The sequence below is a fragment of the Pinus tabuliformis genome, chromosome 5_1 (assembly GCF_031772625.1).
Source record: "Pinus tabuliformis cultivar Carrire ecotype Pingquan chromosome 5_1, CPIR1, whole genome shotgun sequence".
Taxonomy (NCBI): domain Eukaryota; kingdom Viridiplantae; phylum Streptophyta; class Pinopsida; order Pinales; family Pinaceae; genus Pinus; species Pinus tabuliformis.
Window position 1 is genome coordinate 353,554,324 of NC_142305.1, and position 12,842 is coordinate 353,567,165.

The window sequence follows — 12,842 nt, forward strand, 5'->3', positions numbered from 1 at the left end:
TGGTCCTTAGGGATGATCTGTATTTGAGTGTACCTACTAAATCCATCGTAGGAGGAGAAGAATCTATTCCCAGCAAGGAAATCTAGGATTTTGTCAATGAAGGGAAAAGGGAAGTGGTCCTTCATTGTAGCCTTATTAAGCTCTCATTAGTCAACAATGGTCCTCCACTTCCCATTTTTATTGGGGAATATAATGAGAGGGGACACCAACTCACTATTTGAAATGGGGTATATAAACCATGCATCCAATATCTTTTATAATTATTCTTTCACAATTTCCTTAAGAGTTGGGTTAATCCTTCTCTGGGGTTGGCACACAAGCTTGCATCCATATTTGATGTATATATGATGAGTATAGATTGAGGGATGCACACCATTCATCTACTTATAGCACCAAGAAAAAGCATCTAGGTGTCACCTTAGCACACTGCATAATTGTTCTTCCTGCTCGGTTAAGAGAGAGAGGTTGATCTATAGAGTTCTAGATGGGATAATCTCCGCAACCTTGGCATGTTCTAGGCTAGAGGCAACAAAGAAAAAATCAATCCAAGTATTACTCCCAAATTCCTTTATGAGTTCATCAAATTGCATGGAAGTGGGAGGTTGATTCTATAAGATGTGGTCAATAAGGTCATGCTCGTCATGATTCCTCCCCCCTATAACAATGTATAGTGTGAAAACTAGGTAGAGGGATGACTGATAAAATTCTTCCTCTTCCTCATTCTAACCACAAGGGAAATTCATGCTAAATAAAAGGTTGAGCAAGATGATAAAACACAAGGTGTTTTGATAGATGCCCATTGTTGATGGTCTTGTTCCCAGCCCCATAGCTAATGTAGGCATCAATAGTGGCCAACTATGGTCTTCCTAGCATGTGATGATAGCCACTAAAATTGGTTTTCGGTTGTAAGACAAGGAAATCAATGGGGCACTCCTAGGATTTATTTAATACCATTACATTGTCTATAACTCCCTCAGGAGCTATTGTGGATCTATCTACAAGTTGTAGTATTATAGTGGTCTTCCCCAAGGTCCCTTGGATGTTGATATTGAACATAGTTTCCATGGTAATCACATTGATTGTAGCCCCAAGGTAAATCAAGGTATTGGGGACCATAATTCCATCAATTTTCACATCCACTAGTAGGCTACAAGGATCCAAGTACTTTGGGGAGATTACCCTCCCAAGCATCAGATCAAACAATTGTCCAACAACATTGATAGTGGGGGTATCTCTTCTTCTTCTCCCAGGACTTTTGAAATACTCTTCCTTGATAAGCTTGTTATAAATGGGGACATCTTTGATGGCCAGGAGAATAGGTATTTTGACACATAAGTTCTTCAATTATCCCAAACGTGTAGCCTCTTATGGTCTGTGTTGCTTAGCATGGACCAAACTTTTAGGGTAAGGAGGTCCATTGGCTTGAGGGGAACTCTCTTCCTTCTCTTCTTCAATATATCCAGGTGGAGAAGGTGGGTGATTATCTGGAATCACCTTCCAAGATGAGAGGTTGATCTCTTGGACTTCCACAAAATAATTAGGATATGATGTCTAGCCAGTATAAACCTGTTGTTCCTGCTTATTATTCAATTTCAGATTGGGTTGATTGCTTAGGTGGGTATGGTGAGGGAGTTATGGTTTAGGTTGAGGTGGAGGCATTAAAGTAGGAGGTTGCATTGTTTGAGGCCTCCACCCTTGTGAGGGTTTTCCCCATTGGGAAGCTTGAGGTGGATATGGCTAGAAGGGAAGGTTAGTAAGATGAGGAGGATATTGAATAATATAAGTCCAAGCAAAAGGTGTGGGCCATGATGGATGAGTGGAGGGGTACCAAGGCTGGAAAGGTGCATTATGATTTGGATTGTAATGAGGATAGTGTGCACCTTGCATGCCATGTTGATATGGACGAGGGCCTCGAGGCCTCCTTTGGTTAATGAAGTAGAGTTTCTCTAAACCACCTCAGCGCCCCTCAGTATATAGCGCTAGAAGAGAGGGGCCTTTATCTGTTCAATGGTTTTCTTCACAGATAGAGTAGACTTCTATGGCATTCATTGGGTACTCATTTTTAGGATGTATCTTAGTGGATCTAGGGAAAAATATAGCTAGTGTCCTTTATGCTTCCTCCTGCTTCCTTTTAATTTGCATAGTTTCCATGCATAGGGAAAAGGTATGCAGAATTTCACTCTTAAAATCCTCCAACATGCTTCCTATCTCATGTTTGATGGCTAATGTAGAGGGAGATGAACTAACCAAGCCTCGGATAGACCTACCCCTTTTATTAGAAACCCTAGAGTGATTTTTGAATACTATTTTGATGTCGTCATATGGAAATTGGTAGATGTATCCTCCATAAAACATTTTGAGGGTTTCCATTACATCCTCCATGTTTCTTCGGAGAAGAACTAGCTTGAGTAACTGAAGGTCAAGGGTACAATTAACCGTCCTCTAATTGAGTTGGAATATTTCCTCATAGTCCTCTAATGATTCATTTGGTCCTAGGGCCATCCTAAATATTCCCTCTTTTGGGTACTTGGACCTACAATAATCCATGTACTTGTCATTGAAGGCTTGTTGCATTTGGGAGTATGTAGCCATGTTTCCTACAGGTAAACCCATAAACCAGTGCAAGGCCTCGTCTTTGAGAGTAGATGGAAAGAAATTCATATTTTTTTCATAAGAGGCGTAGTCACAGGTCCTAGAGACAAAAAAATAATAATCAAACTTGAAGGTTCCATGGTCCTTAGAGGTTAGGCCATGGAAATATGGAAGGAAAATAGGGCTTATATTCTTAATTCTAGCCTCCCCATTAGTTTCTCTGATAGGGAAAATCTCATTTTGTCTATTTTCAACCATGGTTTGAGTACGTGAGATAAGTTCTTCTTACCCTATGGGTTCCTTGAAAATTCTAAGTTTCTCACCTAGAAGGTCTTCTAACTCCCCTGTAGTTCGAGAGGGAAGTTCACAACCACAAAAGAAAAATGAAGGTTGCCTACTTGAAAGGGTGGGGGTTTTTGGTAAAAATTTCCCTTGACTATCCCTACTCCTACGATGTATGAAAGAATTATCTCTATTTTTTTTTAAGCTTTCAAATCACAAGACTGATGAAAAATAAAAATAAAAAAATAAGTAACTCCTAAGTAGAAAAAACAACCTACTTGGACACCTCCTCAGCATTGGCGTGAAAAATTGATGAGCCCTAGTATTGCATCAAGCATGTTGCAACTACCAAGGTTGTCAACTTAAATTTTCAACATTGGGTTTGTACAAACTTAGAGGTGACAGTGATATATGCACATTATATTAAGTTCTATTCATGTCACCCTGAGTCATTAGATCAAATCAAGGTATACAGAGACCACTCCTTCAACTAACTGCAAAGAGAATTTCTATGAAAGCATATCATGATAGCAATGGAATGAACATGACTCTAAATATAGAAATGAAAATATAGTTAATTAAATGTAAAGGCTAATTATAATTGCATGAAAGGAATATATTATTCTAGTTGCAGAAATAAACCATGATACTCGATTTGCACACTAATCAAACCAATATTTTACTTGAGGAGGAATTCAATCTTCAACACAACTATGGAAGTAAAACAAAAACTAAGTCTAATATACTTGTTGTTTTGTGTTTGCAGTGGAGAAAAGATAGGGTTTGAGTGGTCTTGGAGTCTACTTAATTGATGAGCCTCATAAAGGGGTAATTATATGGGCTCATTTTACCTCCTAACCTAGTGAAATCAACCATTCTCTTAGCTTATTGTATGATTCTCTGATTATATTTATGCTTATAGTGTGATTTGAGTTAGTTATTATGCCATGTGGTCTAACATGTATTTAATGCAGATTATTGATGGATTTTGAGGTCAAAGTCAAGGATATAGTGGTAAAACTATAGCAATAACTCGAAGTAGATAGAGGAGAAGACTTACAGGAGGGAATCCCCCTCATTTATTGCTCCTGACTTCGAATTCCCCTTCATTCAGTTCGGAGTACAAGCAGCCGAATCATGCACTACAAGGCAGCCGAGCAAGTGGAAGATGATTGATAGTTATCTCGAGTTTTTGGAGCCAAGCCTCCCTAATTTTAAGGAAGTTGTTGCTAGCTTCAGATGCATAAGTAGAGTGGCCTAGGGCCTCACTAGGGTTGACTTTTTTTGCTTGTGTAAACTCTACTCAAATTCCGAGCTTACTATTTTATGACAGTTTTATGTAATCTTGATATTTTTTGATAATGAAGATGGAATCCTTTTTGAGCTAGCACTGAGTTACCTTAGAGGGCCAAAGCTCTTGGTTTAGGGCCCAATCCAAGCAGCGAAGCTTCTATTTACTTGTATTTGCATGCTTTAATTCAGTTTGTAGATTAATTTGTTGTTAGATGTATTTCTCTTATGGTTAAGAATAGGTTGCTTTTGATGATTTGGTACCTTGCTTCCATTTGTTCTTTCTGTAGCAAGTTAAGTAGTGATCAGGGAAGGTTCAAAAGGCTAGCAACAGTGCCTTGGCCTTTCTTCCTCCCTTCGGGACCATGATTTGAGGAAAAGACTCTCTTGTTGTGCCAAAAACACAGATTTTCCTCATTCCTAGCACTTCTAGTGTTTGCAGCTCTCTAGTAGGTTGATAGTCTAGTTTTGCTTTACTTTAGATCTTCTTTATCATGTTAACTTATTGATTTGGAATAGCCCTTTGCATTCTTTCCTCTCTTACAGCATTTCCCAACATTTCCTTCTATACATCATAGTTTAGGCCATTTTATTGCAAAACTCAGTTCTTCCTAGGATGCACTCATTTCATTGGTTGCTTGATTTTCTACGTTGATTGTCAGTTTCTATGTAGAAGATCTCTTCCAGTAGTAGGATAGCTTACCAGAAATCACACCCTACATCTGATCTATGCCTATAGGTCTCCCAAACCTCACCTCAATTCTGCCGTAGTTTCCTTCATTTTTCATAGAACTTCTCTCTCCCTACTTGAGAAAACCCAATCATCTTTCTCTCTCCTGGTGATTCATGGTAGACCTTAGGTACCCTAAAATATCATTCCAACCTTCATCCACCTTTTCCACCCACTCTCGCACCCTCAAAACAACAAAAATTTCTCTTGGCCCCCTCCTGTAGGCCTCCTGTTGTTTCCTTGCTTTCCTCCTATAGTTTTCTTGTGTCCTCCTATAGTTTTTCCTGTAGGCTTTCTTTTGAAGGACGAGTGTGGTAAAAGCCTTCAGAAGGCCACCTAAGATCTCCTAGGACCCATCCACACCATCCTACATCCTCCCAAGCTCCAAAATCGCCCTCTAACAAAACTTGTTCACTGACACACTCACACACAATAAATTAGATGCATGTTAAATTCACATAAAAACACATAAAAATCCAAAAAATATGTTTTTTGTTTATTTACTTCCAGAAATAGCATGGTTAGATGTTGTTTACCTCCTTTGTAGGTAATGGAATTTCTTTCATGGTTTTCATAGTGGTTTTGGCAAAAGTAGAATTAGCTTGTTAATTAGCGTTTACTAGGTTTTGCTTTACATTCCAGTCTTTCTCCTTTCTACAGTTAGAATAGAATTTGTAGAGTAATCTTTCTTTCCTTTCATCACACATAGAGCTTCTTCTGAAATCTATAGAAGTTGGCTTGAGATCCTAGTGATCTCGTGCCTGCTGACCAAGTGGCAACCTACAATGAGAACTATTACTTGTGCATATATCACCGATGCTTCCAAGTTTGTTACGAACTACCTGGTTGATAAAAGTAAAGTTGGTAGCCTAGGATTTGCAACATTCTTGCTGTAATAATGGTGCTCACCATTTTTTGGCGCCGATGCCAGGGAAGCATCAGAGTATTATGTGATTATTTCTTTCTTCTATTTCCTATTGCAACATTATGCTAATAGTTTATTTCGGCAAAAGTAGACTAGTCATTTCTTTTCTTTTAGTTATGCATTTCCTTGATTTCCTTTTCAATTCTACAAATTTCCGTTTAGAAAGTTCATTTCAGCTAGTTGCAATTTTTTTTGTTCAATCACAACTTCAGTTTCTACAAGTACTTTCAGTGTGGGAAAAAAGAAACGAAAAATATTTCCTTTCATACCTCGCAGGAGTAGAGATAACTTAGGAAAAAAATTTCCCAATGCCCCCACTGCTTCACACAACCAATCTTCTCTCTTCTTTAGTGGATCCAATCAAGAAGAACCCATAGGTGAACATCCAGACATATTTGAAGAACCTATAGGGGAAGAAGAAGAAGAAAACATTACTTTGGAGCCAATGGCTGAAAACAGAAATACTAGGGGAAATGGAGAGAGAATAGAGGGTACCTTCCCCATTCGGGAGACCAATGGGGACACCAGAATGAAGAATATAAGTCCTTCAGCCCTACCTCACTTCCATGGTCTAACTATAGAAGATCCTGACACCTTCTTGTTTGATTTTTCTGTCATCTATCGAACTTATGACTATGCAGAAGATGAGCAAAAGTTGAAACTATTCCCTTCTACTCTCAAGGACACAACATTGCACTAGTTCATGGGATTACCTCGCAATAGCATCACAATTTAGGCTCAGATGCAACAGGCCTTTAACAACAAGTATCGAGACTATTGTAGGTCAAAATATACTAAAGAAGAAATCTTCCGAATGACCATAGGAAGTGATGAGTCCCTGGAAGACTATGAAGAGAGGTTCTAGCTCAGTTACGAAAGGGCCAGGTGTACACTTGACCCTGAGTCTCTGAAGTTGGTCCTACTCAAGGGAATTCGGGAAGACCTTTTAGACACCCTCCATCTACTGGCTAGGGGAGACATCTAGCAACTATCCTATGAGGATATAAATATTTTTTTAGAAACCATTCTAGAGCAGCCAGAAAGAAAGGTAGGGGGAGTCAACCCATAGCCAGTACCTCTTCTACTAATTCATCCATTAGAGGTGAAATTGGAAACATGTTGGAAGACTTCAAGAGTGAGATGCTACAGAATCTTGTCATGCAAATGGATACCTTACATATCAAAAGGAAACAAGAGGAAGTAGAGAGGGCTTTGACCATTTTTTTCCCTAGATGCACTAGGAGGCATCCTAGGAATGAATGCCCATTGACCTTTATATAGTTTTGTTTAGTCTGTGAAGAAGATAATTCTATAGATAATTGCCCTTCCTTGCCTAGACTTAAAGCCATATACCAAGGGGCCAAAGGAGTCACTGAACAGATCTATTACATAAACCAAAGGAGGCCGCATGGACCTATACCATACTAGCAGGGGATGCAAGGGACATCTCAGGCATACTACAACCCCAACAAAGTCCCCTCCATACCTTCGTGGGCCCCCCTACTCATCCTTCCTGGTCCATGCCTACTCCTTGGTCCTTCACATCTCAATATCATACCCAACCAACCACCGATTCATTTCAATCCTATTCTCAGCTGCAACCTTAGTGGAATGCATCTCATCAGGGGTGGAGGCCCCAATACAACTCTCTTCCCGCTCTTCTACCTCCACCACCTGCCCAACTACAACCGTTACCTTCTCCTCCACCAAGGCAACCCCAAATGCCTACCCAACCAAATCTGAACCCAAACAATAAACAGTCTCAGCAAGTGTATAGTGGGGAACCATCATGCTTAACTTATGCTTTGGAGATTCAAGAAATTAACTTGTCATCCGGGAAAGTTCTCCCAGATAGCCAGCCTCCACCCAGGGAGGTTGAGGAAGATAAAGAGGAATGTGAACCTAAAGCAAATCCACCATTTCCTAGGAGACTATCCATGACAATCCAGCCTACCCCAAAAGAGACTGAACTCCTGGGAGAATTGAAACATTTATGTGTGAAGATACCACTTCTCCAAGCCATAAAAGATGTGCCTATCTACAATAGGTTGATCAAAGAGAAGTGCTTCAGGCATCCAAGAAGGCACAAGAGAGATGCCCCAACCATCAATTTCATAGGATAACTGTCCAACCTGATGTTGGGGTACATAATCTGTCCAAAATATCTAGACCCTGGAAGCCCAGTAGTCGATGTCCACATCAATGGCACAACGATCCCACATACCTTGATTGATCTGGGAGCTTCCATTAATGTGATGACAAAGGAAACAATGCTCAAACTTAACCTCCAAGGCTCCTTGAGGAAGACCACGACAGTGCTACAGCTAGCAGACTGCTCCACAGTGACCCCTGAGGGGATTGTGGAAGATGTGATTGTCTCCATTGATTCTTGGGAGTACCCTGTTGATTTCTTAGTTCTCCAGCCAAAGGTAAAGCTCACTAGGTATCCTCTCACTCTGGGAAGACCCTAGTTGGCTACATTCAATGCCTACATTAGCTGCCAAGCTGGGAACATGACCATAAAGAATGGGCACATGTCCAAGAAATTAATCATATATCCTCCTGCCCAACCCTTACTAGAACATGATCTACCTCTCTGGTTGGAGGAGGAGGATGAGGATTAATTTTATTCTACACCACTTTGTACATTAGAAATCACCATGGGGGGAAACCGCAAGATGAGGATGATATGATTGAAAATTTGATTCAGAATCCACCTCCCAATGTATCACCATTAGAAGACATAGTAAGAGAAACCAAAAACAACCCCTCAACTGATCTCTGTTTGGCCAAACCCACTTCTCTCTGTGTTAAAATTATAGAGTTTGGCCCAGAAAGAACATTGAAAATCAATCCATCCCTATCTACTTCCCAGGAGAAGGAGCTATGCAGCATACTGAGAAAACATTTAGATGCCTTCGCCTAGAGTTATAAGAAGATGAAGGGAGTGCACCCTTCAATATGTACTCATCATATATACATCAAGGAAGATTGCAAGCCAATCAGGCAGCCTCAAAGGAGGATGAACCCAACACCTAAAGATATTGTTAAGGAAGAACTGCAGAAATTTCTTGATGCAGGATTCATCTATCCCATCTCAGACAGTGAATGGGTCTCTCCTTTGGTGCTAGTGCAAAAGAAAAATCATAAGTGGAGAATTTGTGTCGACTATCGTGAATTGAACAAAGCCACTAAAATAGACCATTTTCCTTTACCTTTCATAGATCAAGTTTTAGACAGTCTGGGTGGGAAAAAGTTTTTCTCCTTCCTAGATGGGTTTAGTGGGTACAAGCAAATTCAAATCAACCCGGAAGACCAAGATAAGACCACTCTCACTTGTCCCTGGTGTACCTTTGCATATTGGGTCCTTCCTTTTGGTTTGTGCAATGCTCCAGCCACTTCCAAAAGAGTGGTATTGAGTATATTTTATGAACTGGTTCATGATGCAGTAGAAATATACATGGATGATTTTACTCCTTATGGCTCTGACCTTCAGGAAGCTTTATCTAACCTAAGAAAAGTTCTAGATAAGTGTATTGAAATGAACTTGTCCCTCAGTCTGGAAAAATATGAATTTTTGATGACTAAAGGGACCGCGCTAGGTCATGCAATATCTCAATAGGGACTGCAGGTGGACCCCAACAAAATTGCCATCATCCAAAGGGTCCTACCTCCTCAAAAGGTGAGAGATGTTAGAAGCTTCCTAGGCCTAGCTGGATATTACAAGAGATTCATTAAAGACTTTAGTAAGTTAGCCTCTTCTTTGTTTGGCCTCCTAGGAAACGATTTTGAGTTCATATGGTTGGAAAAATGTCAAGAAGCCCTATATACCTTCAAGAGCAAGCTAGTGACTGCCCTAATTCTAAGAGGCCCAAACTAGGCCCTACCCTTTCACATTCACACAAATGACTTGAACAAAGAAATAGGAGCAGCCTTACGACAAATTGATGAAAAGTTACCTTATGCCATATACTTTATAAGCAAAAACTTGTGAAACGCAGAGTTAAACTATATAGTGACCGAGAAGGAACTCCTAGCTACCGTGCATTCCTTAAAAAAATTCAAAAATTATATCACAGGCTATCAAACCTTTGTGCACATTGATCATGCTACAATTAGATATCTAATGAAAAAACCAGATGTAAATTCTTTCATTATTAGATGGTTTCTTTTACTGCAGCAGTTTGATCTGACCATTATTGATAAGCCTCGTAAAGAGAATGTTGTTGCTGACTTTTTGTCTAGAGTAAATTTGACTACAAGTGAAGAAGGAATGGTGGATGACCAAATTCCAGATGAACACCTATTTTCTATATCAGTACTCTCTCCATGGTTTGTTGATATAGAAAACTATTTGGTTTCAACACAGTTCCCACCACACCTATCCTCAAAAGAGAAGAGCAAGATAGTAAGGAAAAGTGCCCCTTTCACCTAGATTGGAGGAAATCTCTTCAAACTCGGCCCAGATTAGATCTTGAGAAAATGTGTGAGGGAGGAGAAAGTCTTTCACATCATCCTGACCTGTCATGACCGGTCTTGTGGAGGTCATTTTGCAGCAAAAAGAACTGCCTTCAAGATATCACAAGCAGGCTACTACTTGCCCACTCTTCATCTGGATGTGAGGAGATACACAAGCTAGTGTGATCGGTGTTAGAGGATGGGGAAACCCACTCCAAAGGATGAAATGCCCATGCAACCTCAAGTGACCTTTGAGCCATTTGAGAAGTGGGGCATGGATTTTGTGGGGCCTATCAACCCCCCTTCAAAGCAGAAGCAGTACATCATTGTGTGGACATACTACCTAACAAAGTGGGCGGAGACAAAAGAAATCAAAGTAGCGATAGAGGAAAAAATAGTTGAGTTTTTTAGGGAAAACATATTCTACAAGTTCGGGTATCCGAGAGAGTTGGTCAGAGACCAAGGAAATCAGTTCACTTCCAACCCAATTGAAGACCTGCTCACACATTATAAGATAAAGCATAGGACTTCCACCGCTTACCATCCACAAGCCAATGGGAAAGTGGAGGTCATTAACAGAGAATTAGAAGGGATCCTAACCAAGGTAGTGAGCAGTAGTAGAAAATACTGGGCGGAGAGATTAGTTGAGGCCACTTGGGCCTACAACACAACATGGAAGACCACCACCAGGTTCACACCCTATGAACTAGTCTATGGGAAAAATGCTTTGTTGTCAATAGAGTTTGAGATCAATACCCTAAGGATGGCAGCTCAACTATACCTAGCTCTCAACCATGCACAAAAGGAGAGATTACTTCAACTCAATGGATTGGATGAATAAAGATTGCAAGCCCTTCTCCATATAAAGGTAGTTCAACTTCAGATAAAGATATAGCATGACAGAAATATCAGGGAGAAGCAATTCCAAGAGGGAGATTGGGCACTACTCTATGATTCAAGATAAAAGGATTTCAAAGGCAAGCTGAGGACAAGATGGCTGGGACCCTACATTGTAGAGAAATGCAATAAAAATGGTTCTATTCTAATCAGAACCATTGATGATGAAGCCATCCGCATGCTTTTTAAACGAAATTGATTGAAAGTCTACAAGAAACCCCTCTCCAAGCGAAAGTTTATTGAAGATTTGAATAAAATAGTGATGGTAGTGGAGCATGTCTTAGCTTCCACTTCACCCACTCACTGAAGAAAAAAGAGAAAAAATAAGGACTCAAGTGAAAACCTCCATGAAGCGCTTGAGTCCCATCATTGGGTTGAAAACCTCTTCTGAGGTAGCCCAATGATGTCAAAAAAAATGGGGGGGGAGAATAAGATCCCTAGGTGAAAACCTCCCTTGGAGGTGCCCAGGGAAGGCAATTAAGGTGAAAACCTCTCTGAGGTGCCCTAGTTGTTTTCAAAAAAAAAGAGAGAGAGAGAAAGAAAAAATGAATTTTTATTGCATTGAAGGTTTGCTAGTGTACCATATCCCTGAGATGAGGTTAGCTACCAGGTGATCAAATACATTTCTTATGATGGGAGGCACAACATTGTTTATGGATATCATTTTAGAATCCTCCAAGAATTGAGATATGTCATGGATATCCCAGCACATCAAAAGCTCGGTGTCCCTTACTTTATCCTTAAGTCCCTCATTGACTCCAGCAAGGTACAAGAAGGAAATTCACAGCAGCTAGCTCACCATGGCCTAATCAAGATCCTAGTAGAAGAAGCCATCCATACCCTTACCATCCCTATAGCATGGGAAGTTTTCAAAAATATGACAGCTGAGGATGACATCAAGGCATTAACCTATGATGTCAGTGAGGAGGGAGAACAGAAAGGAGGAGAAGATGAAGCCGGTGGTGACATAGAAGAGCAAGAGAGGAAGGAGGAAAAAAAAGAAATAGAGAAGGGGAGAGTTGAAGAGACATAATAGGAGGTAGAAAAAAAGACAAGGCAGGAGGAGGAAAAAGAAACAGAAGAGGGAGAAAAAGAGGTAGAGACAGCAGAGAAAAGAGAAGAGTCCCTTGAAACTTTGGAAAGAGAAGAAATAGGTGGCCTCACTACCCTTAGTACACCAGTCAAGCAGAAGTAGAAGAGGAAAATAAAAACCTCCTTATATTTCAGGGCAAGGAAGAGTACTAGAATTAAAACAGGCAAACCTCAGCCCTCATCAAGTACTCCCATTAACATTGAAGATTCACCATCTGCCAAGGTGAAGGAATCTCCTTCCAAGACACCCATAACCTATGAAAGGAGGACTACAAGATGTTCTACATGGAAGGGGAAGGAAATTCTATAGGACCCCAAACTAGACCTACAAGAGGCTAAAACAGTCCTATAGGAGACATTGTCCAAACTACAGGAGAAACAAAAACTTGAGGAAAAGATAGGAGGACAACCAGAGGTGAAAGAGGAAGTACGAGAGCTACAAGAACGTGACCCTCAGCCTAATATTGACTCCTATTATAGACTACTTTAGGGAGGCAAGATAATCCCACAGAAATTTGCAATTCCATTGTTTTTCGAATTGGAAAAAGAGAGAGTGAGAACACATAGGTGGATGCA